This window comes from Cavia porcellus, unplaced genomic scaffold, assembly GCF_034190915.1.
Source record: "Cavia porcellus strain 051 isolate PalLab524CR breed Dunkin Hartley unplaced genomic scaffold, mCavPor4.1 scaffold_10, whole genome shotgun sequence".
Classification (NCBI taxonomy): domain Eukaryota; kingdom Metazoa; phylum Chordata; class Mammalia; order Rodentia; family Caviidae; genus Cavia; species Cavia porcellus.
The window spans coordinates 33763950-33783936 of NW_026947493.1; the positions used below are offsets into that span (position 1 = coordinate 33763950).

A 19987-nucleotide genomic window follows, 5' to 3' on the forward strand; every position below is an offset into this window, starting at 1 on the left:
TTGTCACATGGAACAATTGTTTTCTCTTCTTTGATTTTTTTAATTTTTATTTTAAAGGGTGTAAAATTAAACACAACAAAACAGAACAAAATAGGGCATAAGAAAACAATGTAAGAGATATAAGTTTCAAAGCTAAATGACCTGAGATATTCACTATCTATCATATTGTCTCTTGTTTTCTTTCAAATAGTTGTCGTCTTCACATACAGAGAATTCATACAAAACAACATAGTAATAAACTGATCTGAACAGAATGAGGAAGATGTTTTAGGTCTTCAAAACCAGACAATAGGGAAGTCACTAATGGCTGTCATAAGAGTCTCTTGTTCTCTTCAAAATAGCTGTCCATACTTTCATGTATATTGAGTTAAAAAAAAAACAGGCAGGGGAGGAGGGGTTGCTTTGTTTCCCTGTGCTCCAGGCCCCAGCATGGCATGGGTCCCAGTAAAGGCCAGTGGCTCCCATCCTGGGCCACCGGAGCCTGCCATGCTCACAGCCGCTCACCGAAGAGGGAAGGGGTTGCTTGCTTTCCTGGAGCTCCAGGTCCCAGCATGGCACAGGTCCCAGTAAACGCTGGTGGCTCCTGTCCTGGGCTGCTGGAACTTGTCATGCTCATGGTGTGTGTGGGGGAAGGGGTTGCTTCAAGCTGTTTCTTTTTAATGAATTGATCATTTCACTGCCCAAGTTCTGCAATGACCAACAGACCATAAAAAGACATCTCTTTAGGCTCCTGCTTGAAACCAGGACGCTGCCGGCCCTTGTTTCAGGGCCAGTTTCCTTTGATTTTCAGTCTATGAATTTCCTTTCCAATTAAATGAGTTTCTTGTGGACAGTATATCGATGGATCTGGTTTCTTGATCCACTCTTCCTGTGTTTCTTTTTATTGCTGACCTGAGGCCATCTACATTAATAGTTACAACCAGCATACATTGGTTTGTTTCTGCCCTGCTATCCTCCTGTTGGTGGTCCTCCACTTTTCCCCTTCATTCAATTGCCTGTCTTACTTGTTGATCTTCCTCTGCTGCTGTTCCTGGAACCATGGTCATCTTTATCTCTCTCTAGAATACCCTTTAGAACTCTCTGTAGAGTTGGTTTGGTGGTCACGAATTCCTTCATGTGTTCTTTATCATGGAAGTATCTTATTTTTTCATCAATTTTGAAAGATGGTCTTTCAGGGTATATCAATCTAGGTTGGAAGTTGTTTTCTTTCAGGGTATGAAACACTGCACTCCAAAGTCTTCTTGACTTGATAGTTTGTGTTGATAAATCTGCCATGATTCTGATTGGTTTTCTTTAATAGGTGATCTGTTTCTTTTCTCTAGCAGCTTTTAATATTCTGGGGATTTTTTGATACCAGGGATTGAACTCATGACCTCACACTTATCAGGCAGATGCTTGTGCCACTGAGCTAAATTCAATATTCTGGTTCAATATTCCTGGTTCAATATTCTGTTCTGTCCTGAACTTCTGATTATTAATTTCTTGATTATTATAAGTCTGGGTGTAGATTTACTTTGGTTATGGCTAGTTGTCTTCCTATATGTCTCACTTATCTGCATGTCAGATCCATTTCCCATGTTTTGGAAGTTTCCTGCTATTACTTCTGTAAATAGCCTTTTCATTTCATTTGTGTTGACCTCTGCTTCTTCACTGATACCTGTCACTCTTAAATTATGCTTCTTTGCATCAGCTAGCAGATGTTGAATTGTTATTTCTTGATTCCTTGTTAGTTTTAAGAGATCATTTCTTTCATGATTGCTAGCTACAATCCTATCTTCAAGGTTTGAAAGTCTGTTTTCAGTCTATTTCAAGTGGTTTTGCCAGCTTTCAATTGACTTTTAAATTTCCTAGATCTCTCTTTGAATCTGTTTCATGCATTGTAATTCTTTTCTGTATTCATTCAATGTTTCCATCACTTTCCTCTCTTTTATCTATGTCTGTTTTAGATATTCTGAGCAATTCTTTCAGTATGTTTGTTATTTCTTCTTCTGAGACATTATTTTTGATTTGACTGCTTTTACAATCTCATGAAGTTGTTTCCTTACTTCAGGTGCTATCCTCTCAGAGATTTCAGGTGTGTGACATCCATTTTCTTCCATTACTGTATCTCCCAAACTCATTCTGTGTAGGCTGGAGGTCTGAGAATGCTTTCTTCTTTATCTTGACGTTCTCCTGAGTTCCTCCCAACAAGCTTGTTGTGGAACCCCAGGCACTTCTCATATTGGCTACCCCTTTGTGGTGTAGGGGAATAGGACAGGCACCTAGGTTCCTCTGACCCCAGATTTATAGGGAGATAGCAGGGCATGGAGTGGACTTCTCCCAATGTGTGCAGCTATTCTGGGGCTTCCCTGATGAATAGGAGTGCATGGAGGTGGGGCTGCTTCTCAGCCTGTGTATCTATACTGGGGCTCCCATGATGGTGGCAGACATACAGGGGTGTGTTTATCTAATTCCTCTAGTGGGTGATTGCTGCTGGAAGAAACCAGGGGCCTCCAAAGGTGGCCTGTGGGTGCATGGGTTTTACCTGGCTGTGTGTCCTTGCTCCTGCTGGCTTCCTGTAGCATTCAGCAGGCAAAGGCAGATCTGTCTGGCTCTTTCTGCCCATGCTGGCTGCCTGCAGGAAGGGGCCTTCCCAGTATTTATTTTTTACTGTATATGTGGCATAGCTGTATAATAATTGTCCCATATATTTTTGGCTGAATACTCTGATTACCTCTTAACATGACAATGAGAACTATTCTGTAGAGACTAGGAAAGAAAACTCAGTCTTTCCTTTTAGCATGGTTAATCAAAGTTTGTTTTTATTAGTGAAATTTACAAGTTTCTTTTAGCTTTTCAGCTCATTATTTTTATCGTGTAAATGTTTAGAATTTATAAAATTGGGAAATTTTGAGTTTTTTATATATAAGTGATAAGACTTCTTTCATATACAAATGAAGATGACTTTTTTCATATAGTGACCATTTTTTTCTTTTAAAGAGATTAAGACAAAAGAGGACATAACAAAGCAGATCAGATCAGAACACTGTAAGCAACACAGCATTTTAACACAAGACAACTCATAATTAACAGTAACTACCATAATGTCTCTCTCTTTGAAATAGTTGAGCATACCTTCATATACAATAGTACCAAACATAACAAAATAATATAAAACCATTCAAGAGAATGAAAGTATTACAGGGCATTCAGAACTAAATAACAAAGGATGAACAATGTCTACTACATTATCTCATTTTCCATAGAAAATTTGTTTATACTGTTGCACATAATAAAATCCAGTAAGATATAATATGATAGAACCAATGGAAACAGAAGAACAAAAGCATGGTAGGACTTCTGAGTAAGATGATATGAAATTAGCTTGTTTTTTTCAAAATAGCTGTTCATACTGTCACAGATAATAAAATAAAACAAACCAGGAAAAAAACATTCCAACTAATGAATGCAAACATTATAAGGCTTCAAAGCAATGTAATGGGGAATCGTGATTACCATAGACTCTTATGTACTCTTACTTTTTCTTATATTAGGGAGGCAATACGGTCTTTATACATGTGAGTTTGATGTATTTCACTTTTGAGTATAGTCTCAAGTTGCATCCATTTATTTATAAATATCTCAATGTGATCATTCTTTATAGCTGAGTAGTACTCCATTGTATAAAAATACCACATCTTTTTTATTCATTCCTCAGTTGATAGACACTTAGCTTGTTTCCCAAATCTGGCTATTATAAATTGTGCTGTTATAAAAATGGGTGCACATATATCACTGTGGTATGATGTTTTCAGTTTTTCTGGAAATATGCCTAGAAGTGGAATAGCTGGGTCAAATGGGACTTCCAATCCCAGCTTTTTGCGAAGTCTCCAGATTGATCTCCACAGTGGTTGCACCAGTCTATGCTTGCACCAACAGTGCAGGAGAGTTCCTTTTTCCCCACAGACTCTCCAACATTTGTTGTTGGTAGTTTTGTTGATCCTGGCTATTCTTTCAGGAGTGAGATGGAATCTCAGTGTGGTTTTAATTTGCATTTCTCTAATGACTAATGATGATGAACATTTTTTCATGTATTTATTTGCCATTTGTATTTCTTCATCTGAGAACTGTGTATTCATCTCTGATGCCCATTTTTTTATTCAGTCTTTAAATTTCGGGGGTCTGATTTTTTAATTCTTTATCTGTTTTAGATAGAAGTCCTTTGTCTGAGGGACAGTTCACTAATATTTTTCCTAGTTTGTGGATTTTCTTTTCACTCTGCTGGAGATTTCTTGTGACATGAAGAAACTTTTTAATAAGATGTGATCCCAGTTATTGATTCTGGGAAGTATTTCCCATGTGGTTTGATTCCTGTTCATGAATTCTCTACCTACCCCTAGGTCTTCAAGTTTTTTAACCTTATTTGTCTTCCAACAGATTTAATGTTTCTGTTTTAATATTCAGATCTTTGACCCATTTAGATTTTAGTTTGGTATACTGTGATAGCCATGGGTCTAGTTTTAGTTTTGGCATGTGGAGAGCTAGTTTTCCAGCACCATTTATTAAAGAGACTGTTGTTCTTCCAGTGAACATGTTTGGCCCCTTTATCAAAGATAAGGTGGTTGAGTGGGTTGGTAGTTGTGGTTATATCTTTTAATCTATTTCATTGATCTTCAGATCTGTTTTTATTCTAGTACCATCTTGATTTTATTACAGTAGCTTTGTAGTATAACTTCAAGTCAGGGATTGTGATGCCTCCTGCCTTTCCTTTGCTGCTTAGAATTGTCTTTGCTATTCAAGGTCTCTTCTGGTTCAGGATGAATTTTAGGAGTGATTACTCTAGATCTATGAGGTGTGTTGATGGTATTTTCATTGGTATTTCATTGAATCTGTGTAATGGTTTTGGGAGAATGGCCATTTTTACAACATTTATGCTTCCTATCCATGAACAAGGGATGTCTTTCCATTTTCTGAGATCCTCTTCAATTTCTTTTTTCAGGGTATTATAATTTTCTCTGTATAGATCTTTTACTTCTTTTGTGAGATTAATTCCTTAGTATTTCATATTTTTGGATGCTAGTGCAAAGGGTGTGTCTTCTTTTATTTCTCTCTCAGTGATTTTGTTGTTAGTGTATAGAAATGCTATTGATTTTTGAGCATTGACTTTGTATCCAGCTACATTGCTGAATTTGTTTATTGTATGTAGGAATCTTTCAGTGGAGTTTTGGGGGTCTTCTATGTAGAATATCATGTCATCCACAAATAATGATAATTTAACTTCCTTTTTTCCTATCTTTATCCCTTGTATTTTTCTCTCTTTTCTAATTTCTCTGGTTAATATTTCCAATACTGTGCTGAATAAAAGCCGTGATAAGGGAACTCTTTGGGTTTTTTTTTTTCTTTTTTTTCTTTTAAAGAGGGTAAGATTAAACATAACAAAATGGAACAAAACAGATCATAAGGAAACAATTTTAAGAAACACGGATTTCAAAGCAAGTCCACTGGAGACCTTCACTGTATCATATTGTTTCTAGTTTTCTTCCAAATAGTTGTCCCCATATTCACACATATTGAATACATACTGAACATTATAGAACTCTTCTAATCATAACAGGATGATGAAGCTTTTTAGGTCTTCAGGACCCGACATTGAGGAAGTCAACAATGACTGCCATAATGTCTCTCATTCTTTTTGCAGTAGCTGTCCATATCTTCATGTATGCTGAAATTAAACATAAGAGACTAGACTAATATCACTCTGAACAGTGAATAATAGTATTGCTTGATTTTAAATCATTATGATACAGAATTAGCACTGGGTATCTTAGTGTCTCTTCTTCTTCAGAGTATCTGTTCATTATATCATGCATTATATAATCTGTTCCCATAAACTGTTTAGAAATTCTCCACATGTGTCAATCTCTACATGTATATCTATCCTTTCTCTATTACAGGGAAAAACAGATCGAAACAAGACAACAAAACAAATTCCTAGAAAAACGTGAAATAAAAAAGACATATAAAACCACAATATTAGGTGACCTACAGTGGTTACTATGCTTTCTCTTGTTATTTTCAATGGAATTGTGTATATCATCAGACATAATATAATTGAACATAGCATTACATAGCAATTTTAATAAAAACACAACATCAGAGACATTGTAGTACTTCAAAAGCAGTTAATAATCAGACTAGAATGAGTATCTTATTACATCTTGTCTTCTTCAGAGTAGTTGCCTCTACTCTTAGATTTGATACTATCAAGCACACAAAATTCGAATAAAATCAGTCAAGACAAAACAGCGGTCTAACAAACCAGCTTCAAATAAGATTAGTTACAGTAAGACAATGTAAGTAATACAGAGCTTCAGTTTAAGTTAATAGGAAATTAAGGATAGGTACCATAATATCGCCTGCTATTTTTGGGATAGCTTTCTGTGCCCTCAAATCTAGTATGAGTAGACAGACTAGAACAAAGGAAAATCAAATTAAACAGAGTGATAAGACTAATGTGGCTTTTGAATCCTGACACACTATTAGCAATGTCTCTGCCTTCTTTTTTTAGGGAATTCCTCACCTTTCCCTTTCTCAGGGTACTTTGTATATTTTGGGTCCTACTAGCTCCTTTAGTTTTTAGACTAGAGGGGCAACCCGTTTTCTATCTGAGTGGTGCTGAACCTTTTTACCCCTGAGCTTGATCTTGAGCTTTATTCCTATACTAACTAAAGCCACAAGGTTTTCCTTTCTTCTAGCTGAGTAGTTCTCCTTTGCACAAAAGTGTCATGACTTTCCAACCTGTCTACAGATGCTGGATGAGTTGTCCCTATTTGTCTCTGGTTCCCTTTTACACAGAGCATCATTTTCTCATCTTTGACTTTCAGTTTATTAACCCTCTTTCAGGTTGAGTATATTTCCTATTCAGAGCATCTCAATGGATCCTGCCTCTTAATCTACTCTGCCTGTGTTTCTTTTTGTTAGTGTATCAAGGATACCTATATTAGAGATTATAGCCTACCTTCTCTGCCTCATCTTTGCTATTCTATTTTTCTGCTATTATTTGTCTACTTTTCTCCTTCATTCCACTATCTGCCCTGTTCATTGAGGCTTCTCTGCCACTGTTGTTGGAATACTGGTATTTTTTTCTCTCTCTCTCTCTCTAGAATGTCCTTCAGTATTTTTTGTAGAGTTGGATTGGTGGCCATGAACTCCCACAGTTCCTCCTTGTCTTGGAAACATCTTGTTTCTCCATTAATTTTGAGAGAGAGTTTTTCAGGGTACATCAATTTGGGTTGGAGGTTATTTTCTTTCAGGGCTTGGACTACATCTCCCCAGAATCTTCTTAATTTGATAGTTTGTGTTGAGAAGTTTGTCATTATTGTGATGAATTTTCCTTTATAGGTGATCTGCTTCTTTTCTCTGATTGCTTTTAATATTTTGTTCTTGTGGTGGATTTCTGGGATCTTGATTATTATTTATCTGGTTGTAGATCTGTTTTGGTTGGAGTTCTCTGTGGCTCATTCATCTGGATATCATTTCTTTTTCCTATGCTTGGGAAGTTTTCCTTAATTATTTCTGTGAATAGCTTTTGTAATTCATTTGTGGTTACTCCTACTTCTTCGCTTATGTGTTTTTATACTTTTTAAAAACAATTTATTGAAAGAAAGACTAAACAAAACAGAAAATAGGGAGAAATAATACATGCATTCAGAGAAAAAAAATAAACAGTAAGAAGTCACTAGTTGATGTTTACATATTGTTGTTTTACAGACAGTTGTTCGAGATACAAAAATGGAACATGTAAAGTGGGAATTCAAACAGTGAGACTGCAAACAGTTCTGTTCAACTGTCCAACAGAAGCTTAGTAACATGGTTGTCAATCCTATACACTTAAACATACATGCAGTTATCCATATCTTCATTTGCATTTAGATTAAGCAAACTAAGTTTAACCAGGTTAAAATCATTCTGAACAAAGAAGAATAATATTGCTGGATTTCACATCATGACACTCCGGGATCAGTATTGCGTACTGTAGTGTCTTTTTAAAAATATTTTATTTAAAGAAAGACTAAACAAAACAGAACACAGGTAGAAATAGTACACAATTTCAAAGAAAAAAATAAACAGTAAGAAATTACTAGTTGATGATTACAGATTGTCTTCTTACAAATAGTTATTCAAGATACTCAAGTGGAACAAATAAAGTGGGGATTCAAACAGTGAGATTGTAACATGTTCTGTTCAACTACCCAACAAAAACTTAGAAATATGGTTATCAATCTTATAGACTTAAACATACATGCAGTTATCCATATCTTCAATTATGTCAAGATTGAATAAACCCAAGCAGGCTAATATCACTCTGAACAAAGAATAATACTATTGCTGGGTTTCACATTAGACACTCCAGGTTCAGCACTGGGTACTTTAGTGTCTCTTTTTCTTCAAAGTATCTGTTCATTTCATCATGTGTCATAAGATCAGTTCTCATAAACTGTTTAGAGATTCTACACATGCATGAGTCTTAACATGTATTTCTGTCCTTTCTATATTAGAGGGAGAAACAAAACAAAGCAAGGCAAAACAAAACATATTAATATAAACACATGAAATGAAATAAACATATAAGACCATTGTACAAAGAGTTCTACCATGGTTCCTGTGTTGTCTCTTGTTATCTCCAATAGAATTGGCTATATCATCAGACATAGTATAACTGAATATATCAGTACATAACATTAATAAAAACACAACTTTGTATATAGTATAGAGCTTCAAAAACTGGCAGTCATCAAAGCAGAATGTATATCATAGAGTCTTGTCATTTTCACTGTAGTTGCCTATATTCTCAGACTTGATACTATCAATCACATCAGTTTTGAATAAAATCTTTTCTGCCTCATTTCTGTTATGCTCTTCTTTTTGCCATCAGTTGTCTGTTTATCTTCTTCATTCTGTTTTCTGCTCCATTCATTGAGGCCTCTCTGCCACTGTTCCTGAAATCCTAGTACTTTTCTCTCTTTCTAGAATGCCCTGCAGTATTCTCTGTAGAGTTGGATTGGTGGTTGTGCATTTCCCAAGTTCCTCTTTGTCTTGGAAGCATCTTGTTTCTCCATTAATTTCTAGAGACAGCTTAGCAGGGTATATCAATCTGGGTTGGAGGTTATTTTCTTTCAGGGCTTGGAATATTTTGCTCCAGGCTCTTTTTGACTTGATGGTTTGTGTCGAGAAGTCTGCCGTTATTCTGATGGGCTTTCCTTTATAGGTTATCTGTTTCTTGTCTCTAACAGTTTTTAATATTCTGTTCTTATATTGAGTTTCTGGGATCTTGATTATTATATACCTGGGTGTAGTTGTTTTGGTTGTAGCTGGCTGGAGTTCTGTGTGCCTCATATATCAGAATATCATTTCCTTTTTCTATGTTTGGGAATATCATTTCCTTTTTCTGTGTTTCCTTAATTATTTTTGTGAGTAGCCTTTGTAGTTCTGTTGTTTGTACCCTTGCTTCTTCATTCACATTCTTTATTCTCAAGTTATAGATCCTTTTGTCATCTTCTAGCCTTTGTATTGTTACTGCTTGTTTCCTTGTTATTTTTAAAAAGATTTCCCTTTCATACTCCCACATTGCAAAACTGTCCTCCAGTTTGGATAACCTATCCTCAGTTTCTTTCAAGCTGATTTGCCATCTTTCCCTAGAGTTTTTAATTTCCTGGTGATCTCTTTGAATCTGCTTCATGTATTGTGTATTTTGGTTATATTCTTCACCAAATGGTTCTCTCCTTTGTTTGAGTTCCTACCTTCTTCCGTCTGTGTCTGTTTGAGGAGTGCTTAGTACCTCTTTTATTAATCTTCTTATATCTTGCTTTATTTGGCTAAATATTTTACTTTTGCACTCATGTATGAGGTCCCGAATATATCTCTTTGTGTCCACTGGTGCCATGTCTGATATTGCATGATTGCTATTCTCATTCTCCTTTGTATTTACCTGACCTGGGTCAATGTTCTCAGGGTTGGGACCTGAGGACTTTTTGTTGTTGCTTCATCTTCCCATCTTTTTTGCTTCTTCCAGGAGGCCCCAGTTTCTTTGTTTGTTGGTTACAGTTCTTCTGAAGCACCTTGGCTAGATGACCCTTCCCACTGCCATGTGCTAGTGAGTTGCAGACAGGAACAGCATATGCTGGCTCCTTCCCTTGGGATCAGTCAAGCTGCTGTGACCTGTACTATATTACTTTGCTCTGCCTCCCCTCCAGATCAGTCAAACTTCTGAGTCTTCAATGGATTAGTGTGGTTAATGTGTGCCACTGCTGTAGGGACTTGATTTAGGATAACCTATTGGTTCTCAGCCAGGTCACGTGACCCAGGCCTAGCTCACTCCACCAATCCCGTTTGGGAAGGGAACAATTGACTGAAATCACTGCTGCCCCTTGTACTTGCCAGTCCTGTCGGTCCCAGAATGTTGTCCGCCAGAGCCCCCCTATTTATGAAATGACTCCACTTCCATCACTCACCACAGGTCTATGTAGGCACCCTGCCAACTCAGCTTTCCGTTTGGCTTACTGACCCTCAAACTCAATGTAACTGTGCCTCCAGTGAGTTGAAGCGGTGGCAGGACCTTGACAAGTCATATCGGTCAGCTCTGCAAGTCGTGGCAGGACCTTGACAAGTCATAGCAGGACCTTGGTTGGTTGGCAAGTTGCCTTAATTTCTTCTTGGGATGAGATAATTCATCTCCCTCTGTTTGGGGCTCCCCACTCTGTATTATGTTGAATTCTAGGTTGACTATCTCAAGGAGCCTTTGTAGCCAGTTGTTATCTATCCATCATCTTTGCTCCTCCCCCATGTTTTTTATTCTTAAGTTACAGATTCTCTTGTCATCTTCTAGCATTTGAATTGTTACTTCCTTGTTCCTTGTTATTTTTAAGAGGTCTTTTCTTTCACAATCTATTCTTGCAAATCTATCTTTAAATTTTGAAAGGCTAACTTTAGTTTCTGTCAAGGCATTTTGCCAGCTTTCAATGGAGTTTTTAATTTCCTGGTAATCTCTTTGGATCTGTTTCATGTATTCTAGATTTTGTTTATACTCTTCACCAAAGATTTCTCTTCCTTTTCTGGGTTCTTCCATCTGTGTCTTCTTGAGAGAGGCTTAGAATTTCTTTTATTAATCTTTTTATATCTTGCCTTACATGGGTTAGAATTTCAGTTTTAAGTTTGTCTATGAGGTCATGAATGTATTTCTTTATATCCGCTGATTCTGTGGTCGATATTGCATGATTGCTACACTAATTCTCTTCTGTATTTACCTCTCCTGGACTTATTTTCCTAGGGTCAGTGGCTGGAGGTATTTTGTTATTTCTTTCTTTTGTCATATTTCTGGTTTCTTTCAGACAGGTGTTGTGGTGGAGGTCCCAGGCCCTCTCCATATTGCTTATGGTTTTTCTGAAGTATGCTGGCTGGAGTTTTGCTGCCCTCTCCAGTTTGCTGTTATCTGAGGTGCATGCAGGAACTGTAGGCTGGCCCCTCTCCTCTGAGCCGGTTAACTGGTGAGGGCCTTCAGCACCTTAGGCTGTGCTGTGGCAGATGTCACAGGGTCAGGACAGTTTTGTCTCTACCTAATGGGTCCAGACCAGGGGTGTGACTCAGCCCAAGTAGGTCCCACCAGTCTGCTTTGGGCTAGGGGTTTCTGACTGATACCACTGTGGTTCCAGGCTCTGCCCCACTTCAAGATGTCTTCCAGACAGCCACACCTACCATGGGACCCAATTTCCAGCACTCACAGAGAATTAATGCAGCTCTCCACCTTGGCTCCACTCCATGCTGCACCGTGTCCTCCCGCCAAGGGCCTGAGACTCAACTCCCATTACCAGTGGCTGTGGCTTCAGCATGACTGTGAATCCTGTGACTCCACAGTGCACCCATCACAGTGTGGGATGGGTCCTAGTGAGCACATCCAGCTCTAGCCCTCCACCAGTGTTTTTCTTTCCTCTTTCTAATTTTCTTTTTACTTCAGTTTCCTCCTGGGTCACAAAAATCCCTTTCCCCTCATCCAGCCCTCTCCATTTTGTCAAATTCCAGCATCTGACCTATTTTTCCCAGAGAGGTTCTCCACCCAGCTACCCATCAACCTGCCATCTTATTGTCTCCCCAGGGGCATCCTTGTCTTGTGCCTGATTTTAAGGTAAAGGCCTTCAGTTTTTGGCCATTTAATATGATGCTGGCTGTTGGTTTATCATAGATGGCCTTTATCATATTGAGGTAAAGACCATCTATTCCAATTTTGTATAAGGTTTTTACCATGAATGCATGTTGAACCTTATCAAAAGTTTTTCTGCATCTATAGAAATGATCATGTGATTCTTACTTTTGGTTTTATTGATATGATTGATTACATTTATTGACTCACGTATGTTGAAACATCCCTGCATGCCTGGGATGAATCCCACTTGGTCGTGGTGTATAATCTTCTTGATGATTTGCTGCATCCTATTCGCCAATATTTTATTGAGGATTTTTGCATCTGTTTTCATTAGGGAGATTGGCCTGTAGTTCTCTTTTTTAGTTGGGTCTTCCTCAGGTTTTGGTACTAAAGTAATATTTGCTTTCAGGAATGACTTAGGAAGAATTGCTTTCCTTTTGATTTCACTGAAGAGTTTGAGGAGTGTTGGCATTAAGTCTTTTTTGTATTTCTTGTAAAATTCTGCAACGAATCTATCTGGGCCTGTGCTCTTCTTTGTAGATAAGGACTTAATTACATTTTCAATTTCATTGATAGAAATTGGCTTATTCAGCAGCTTTACATCTTCTTGACCCAGCTTTGGTACTTCATATGTTTCTAGGAATGTGTCCATTTCTTCTGTTCCCATTATCGAACCTATGGGAGTAGAGGTTTTTGAAATAGGTGTTGATGATTTTCTATATTTCTACAGAGTCTATAGTGATTTTGCCTTTTTCATTCCTTATTGCATGAATTTGTCTTTTTCTTTCCTTTTAAAAATAAGGTTGGCTAGGGGCTTATCAATTTTATTTATTCTTTCAAAGATCCACCTCTTTAATTCATTGATTCTTTGAATTGTTTTCTTAGTCTCTATTGCATTAATTTCTGCTCTGATTTTTATAATTTCCTCCCTTCTTTTGGCTTTGGGCTTGACTTGCTCTTTTTTTTCTAGATGTTTGAGGTGTAGCATCAGGTTGTTTATTTGTATTTGTTCTGTTTTCCTGATGTGGGAACTCAGTGCAATAAATTTTCCTCGGAGGACTTCTTTCATTGCATCCCACAGATTCCAGTAAGTTGTATTTGTATTTTCATTTGCTTGTAGGTATTGTGTACTTTCTTCTTTAATTTCCCCTGTGACCCACTGATTGCTCAAGAGTGTGTTATTCAATTTCCATGTGTTTGTTGGGCTTTTGCAGTTTCTTTTATTATTAATTTATAGTTTCATGGCACTATGATCTGATCTAATAACATCCATGGGATAGTTTCAATTCTTTTCCATTTATTTAAATATGTTCTGTGAGCTAAAATATGGTCTATTTTAGAGAATGTTTTATGTGCTGCTGAGAGGAATGTATATTCTGATGTTGTTGGATGGAACACTCTGTATATGTCTATCAAGTTCATTTGTTCCAGGTGTGATTCAGTTCTGTTATTTCTTTGCTGATTTTCTGTCTGGTTGATCTGTCCTTTGGTGTCAATGGTGTGTTAAGTTCTCCTGTTTTAATTGTGTTATTGCTAATTTCATTTTTTCATTTCTATTAATACTTGCTTTGTATAACTGGGTGCTCTGGAATTTGGTGCATATATATTTAAGGTAGTTATCTCTTCCTCTTGAAGTTTTCCCCTCACCAGTATGTAGTGACCTTCTTTATCTCTTATCTCATTCTTGGTTTGAAGTTCACATGGTCTGCAAACAGAATAGCTACTCCTGCTTTTTTTTTTTTTTTTTTGGTTCCTGTTGCATGAGGTATTGTTTTCCATACTTTGACTTTCAGTCTGTGAGATTCCTTTTGGGAAATATGGGTTTCTTGTAGACAGCATATGGTTGGATGTTGTTTCTTTATCCATTCCACCAGTCTGTTTCATTTACTTGGTGAATTGAGACCATTTACATTAATGATTATATCTGTTATATATTGGTTTATTGTTGACATGTTATCTTTCTTCTTTGCATCTTTATCTTTCCATTCTGTTTGATTGTCTATCTTGCTTAGTGGTTTTTTCCTATGTGTATTTAGACTGTCTTTCAGTATTCTTTGCAGGGTTGGCTTGGTGATCATGGAGTTCTTTAGCTGTTCTTTGTCATGGAAGTATCTTATTTCTCCATCCATTTTGAAGGACAGTTTGCAGGGTACATCAGTCTAGGTTGAAAATTATTTTCCTTTAGGATCTGAAATACTTCACTCCATGTTCTTGTTGCCTTCATTGTTCATGTTGAGAAGTCTTCTGATTCTGATAGGTTTTCCTTTATAGGTGATTTGTCTTTTCTCTCTAAAAGCTTTTAATATTCTATTCTTGTGTTGGATTTCTGGAATGGTGATTATTATATGTCTGCATGTAGTTTTATTTTGGTTATGCTTATTTGGAGTTCTATATGCTTAACTAATCCTAATGTTAGTTTCCATTGTCATGTCTGGGAAATTTTCAGCTATTACTTCTGTAAATAGCCTCTTGATATCATTTGTGTTGTCACCTTCTTTTTCATTTATCCCTACCAATCTTAGGTTGTTTTTCTTTGAGTTATCTTGCAGCTGTTGAATTGTGATTTCCTGATTCCTTGTTATTTTTAAAAGATCTTTCCTCTCCTATTCACTAGCTGCAATCTTGTCTTTGAGGTCTGAAATTCTATCTTCACTTTCATTGAGGCAGTTTTGACAACTTTCAATGGAATTTTTGATTTCCTGTATATCTCTTTGAATCTGCTTCGTGTATTCTGTTTGTTTCTTATATTGTTCATCCAGGGATTCTATATTTTTGTTTTGTTCCTCTAATTTTTAAACTGTGCCTTCTTTAGATGTGTTCAGCATCTCTTTCATTACTTTTATCATTTCTTCTTTTACCTGGGAGATTATTTCTAGTTTGAATTATTTTAAAGCTTCCCAGAGTTGTTTCTTTATTTTAGTTGCTATTATTTCAGGTATTTCAGGTGTATGGCATATATTTTCTTCTATGTAAATGGCTCCTAGGCTTTCTTGGGATGGGCTGGATGTCTGAGATTGCATTTTGGTCTTTCATGTTGTCATTTTCCTATAATTCCATGTTTCAAGTGTTGTTCCAAGGGTTACCCTGGGCATGTTGGAAATGGTCTCCTGTTCCCTGGGCTCCTGGGACTGAATGGAGGTTGCTGACCATTCTCCAGTCAGGCCCACAGGACCTCCTGTGCCACCTCCAGTGTTCCAGGAAGCTAGGTGGGCACCTAATCATTGTGGATGATGGTCCAAATCTCTTCCCAGGCAAGGACCAATGCCCTGCAACTCACTTCACATTCCCTCAAATCCTCTGGTTTAAGAAGGTCACTGGGCATAATCTAGTCGGGCCACAAAACCTCCCAAGGCTAGTGTACTGTGGCTGGAAGCTGGGTGCGTCCCTGACCACTGGGAGCCATGATCTTAAACACTCCCAGGGCTTGGGATGGCATGCAGGATTCACCCCAGCTGGAAGCTGAGTTTCCTGGATTGAAAGAAGGTCACTGGGCATGGCCTAGGCAGGCCTGAAACCTTCTGAACCCAGCCCAGTGTGGCTAGAAGCTGGGTGGGTCCTTAACCACTGGGAGCGATGATCTTAAACTCTCCCAGGGCTCAGGATGGTGTGCAGGACTCACCCATATAATGAACATTTAAAGTACATCTTCAACTGACAATACTCAATTAGTAGCTCAATATGAATTTTATGATATTTTCATCATTTTAAATCACATCAGCAATAATTTTTTTTTTGTACCAGGGATTGTACTTACAAACTCATGCTTACCAAGCAAGTGCTTGAACCACTGAGCTAAATCCCTGGCCCAAATCAGCGAGAAATTTTAAAGACAATACTTCTAGAAAATTCTCTTTTGGATAACTCCTATAAGAAAACAAAAGAAAAGAAAAAAGAAAAGAAAAGAAAAGATGAATTTATAAGTGTATAATTATAATTTTCTTTTCAAAAAGATGTGCTTATAATTGTATTTGCCTTATTGTATTTCTTTTAGAAAGTGCTTCTTTTTTGTTGTAGCCTCACTGATATCTTTATTCTTTATTATAGTTTGTATCTGAAATGTCCTCCAAAGATCCAAGTGCAAAAAAGCCTTCATCCCCAGATGGTGCTATTGGGAGGTAGAACTTTGGGGAGTAGGGCCTAGCAGGAGGTCTTTAGGTTATGGGGCCTCACCCTTGAAGGGTGTCTTGGGATCCTGGCTCTCTCCTCACTCTATTTTTTTGTTCCTTGGCCATGTGTGAGTAGTTCTGTTGTGCTTCACAATTCATGTTGATAGACTTCATTGATACAGGTCCAGAAGCAACAAGATCAACCAGTCGTGGACTGGGGCCTCTTAAAAACTGGGAACCAAAATAAACATTTTCTCCCTACAAATTAATTATCTGAGATTTTTTATAATGGAAAATTGACTGACAACCTTTATTCACAACTTTACATGTCTGATGAATGGAAGGAATTCCATAGACTAGCTTCTAGATATGTGTGTTTTACACTTTGCTTCTCCACAGCTCATGTACCTCTGGTGCTGAGCACCACAGGAAAGGTTCGTATCTTGTCATGACCTTAGTTCTGCATCCTGATAAATTATCAGAGGGGCAGTGGAAACATTCCTAAAATCTCTTCTTAGGTATAGAATGAAATGAAAACTACACACAGGTCACAGTGAGTCTTACTAATGTTTTTAATTAAAACCAAACTGAACATATCCACAATCCAACTCCCTTGTCCAGATTCCCAAAATGGCTTCTAAAATGGTACCTGACTTTAGAAGATCTGAGAGGAACAAAATATGGAAAGAGACAAAATTCTTTGTAACTGGGGTTGAAAATATTTTATTTCTTAAAATATAGTATCACTCCAAAAATACTTATTAAATGAATAAATGAATGTGTGTGTGTGTGTGTGTGTGTGTGTGTGTGTGTGTGTGTAAGACTTATTATCTGGTAGACTTTTTTTTGTCTTTTTTGAGACGGGGTCTTGCTATGCAGTTCAGGCTGTCCTTGAGCTCACTTTGTAGCCCAGGCTGGTCTGGAACTTGCAATGAGTCCTCCCACCTCAGCCTCCTGAGTGCTGGGATTACAGGCATGAACCACCACTCCTGGCTATTATCTAGTAGACTTAACAGTAGATAATTTGATGAATGGTTGAGTGTTTTTTTTTAATTGGAAATCCTCAAATGTCAGTATCTGTAAGTCTTTGCTTATCTATCATTCAATTTCTCTGAGAAAGGTTCATCTCATCTCTTGCCCAAGGTATATAAGAAGCCTGGATGCCCTCATTTTGTGGGTATGCAGTGGGAGGGATTGGGGTTACTATATTCAGAATGCAGGTTTTCATTTTATATGCCAGTGTTTAGTTCTGTACCTCACCAATAGCCCTCTGTCCCTCAGACCTATTGTCTTCTGTATTTGGTCTTTGGTTTTTCACCACAACATTTACCTTCTTTGTGAGAAAGAGAATCCATTGAAAGGCCAAATGAAGGTTGAGTTCTTGGGGCTGACTTACTGACTCTGTTCACCTCTGTCTTCTGTTTCCTGATTCTTGTCAAGTTCTTGAGGATGATTTAGCTTTTATTTCACTGGCATGTTCCTTTGTATGTCCTCAGCTTTGACCTTTCTTCTGTTAAGTCATTTATCCTTTCTCTATCCTTTTACTGACTTTATGTGAAGTTTCTGTTTCTTTTCTTCCTTGTTTTGGAGAAGTTTTGAGAGGAAGAGAAGGTCATGTTGATACTGAAAATCCTAAAAAACATTTTCATCCAGATGTTTAACATCTCGTTGGGAATAGGCTTAAAGTCTAAAAATGTTGATGGAAAACCTTATCAGAGGAAATTTTATTCTGTACTAAATGTGGATATTAGGGAAAGGATTCCAGACCATTGAAGTGTTAAATAGGACTGCAGGCAGAGGTGAGAAGTACCACCTGCAGCCAGTGCTTCCAATAATGCATGTTTCCTGATCCCTTTTGGCTCCACAACTGCCATTTTGTGGCCGTCTTAAAGGGTTAACCAGAAATTTGTGTAAAAATAAAGTCTCAATCATGTTTATCATATCATTAACCATGTTGTCAAAATTAGAGCAATTCTAGGAAAAGAAAATATGGCATATTCATTGAGCTATTATGCAGGCATAAAAGAGAAAGGACTTTTGAAAAGGAAAAAAGTAGATATTTTAAAGACTGTTTAATGACATGAGAAACTGCTCACAATATAATAAATAATAAAACCTATGTAAATATGTATTTTTATTGAATAAAGCTTTTTAAAGGCACAACTAAATTAGAGACCACTTAATTTATTTTAAACTATTTTAAAAGGCTCTTAAGGCACCCAGAATGTGTGTGTATACCAGCAAGTACCATGTAATGGTTTATAAATTAGTTCAAAAGAAAGCACCTGTTTTCTCCCTTGGGTACCTATTTCTTCTATAGCTAGATGCAAAAGGGAATATAGCAGTTACCCTTTTCAAGGAAACCAATTACTTCTCTTTTAGACTGTTTGATAAACTTATAAGCTTTCACTTTTCAGTTTTCCAAAATAATCTTTGTATGTACTTTAAAAGAACAGCTTTTTCTAATACTTTGCCAAGTGTTTTTTTTCTTTTAAAGAAAAGAACTATTCTTGACCAAGTTTGGAAAAGCATGTAAGTGTTCATTCCACATAAAATCAGTATGTTCATTTCATAGGAAAATCTTTCACATGTGGGACGCTTTTAGAGCGTATGGATGATATACACTCCAATATTAATACTAGAAGAATTTACTGAAAAGTTATCTTAATGAAGATGTCAGTTTTTGTAACCACTGTCTGCTACATAAAATGGAGATTGGAAGCTCAAAAAATAATCACAACAAACTTTTGTGCTTAGCCTGTGTTCATTTACCCCATCAAAGGCATAGTAATTATGTAAATTCTAGGCAGATATTTCCAGCTCTTATACAAAGCAAGGGTTTATAGTGCCAATTAAAAGTTAAATTACCAACAACGTAGAAAGGTTTCTCTTTCACCATGGTTTTGCAGCTTTTGTTATTTTTTGATTCCTTGATAATTGCCATTCTTTCCAGAGTAAGGTGGAATCTTGGTGTTTTAATTTGCATTTCTCTAATGGTGAAGAGATGAGATCTTTCAAAGAACTAAAGTTAGAGATTCCATATGATCCAGCTATCTTACTTCTAGGTATCTACCCCAAAGAACTTAAGACATCATACTATGGGATACATGCACACCAGTATTTATAGCGGCACAATTCGTAGTAGATAAATCCTGGAAATAGCTTGGATGCCCATCAATAGGTGACTGAGTAAAGAAAGTGTGGTATCTGTATTTAACAGAATCTGTTCAGCTACAAAGAATGACAAATCTGACACATTTGTAAGAAAATGAATGCACCTAGAAAACATAATGTTTAGTGAAATAAACCAGACACTCAAGCTTAGATACTGTAAGTTATGTCACATTTGAATAAGCCAAAGTAAAAAGAGATTGATAAAGGATGGATGGCAGGAGACGGTGTGTGTGTGTGTGTGTGTGTGTGTGTGTGTGTGATCTCTTGCAAATGGGAAGAGGTCTAAGGAACTAAGGGTATGGGCGAAGGAGAGGGAAGGGAAAGTAAGTAGAATAAAGATATTCTGTGTACAGGAACCTAGTAACCTCATTGAATAGAAACATCATATCCAATAAACAAGAGCTAAGATTAATAATATCAGCAAGAATGAAAACCAAGAAAGGAGAACTAGAGGAGGAGGGAGGTGCGGTGGGGGGTAAGGGGAAGGAGATTTAAAAAAAGAAGCAAGCTGTATTATATATATATGGGCCCA

At 37.1% G+C, this 19987-nt stretch overlaps 1 pseudogene; it reads right to left on the reverse strand.

The window, feature by feature from the left end:
- Nucleotides 1–644: 644 nt before the first annotated feature.
- LOC111754667 (small nucleolar RNA SNORA2/SNORA34 family) lies at nt 645–773 on the reverse strand (annotated as a pseudogene).
- Between the last annotated feature and the right edge of the window lie 19214 nt (nt 774–19987).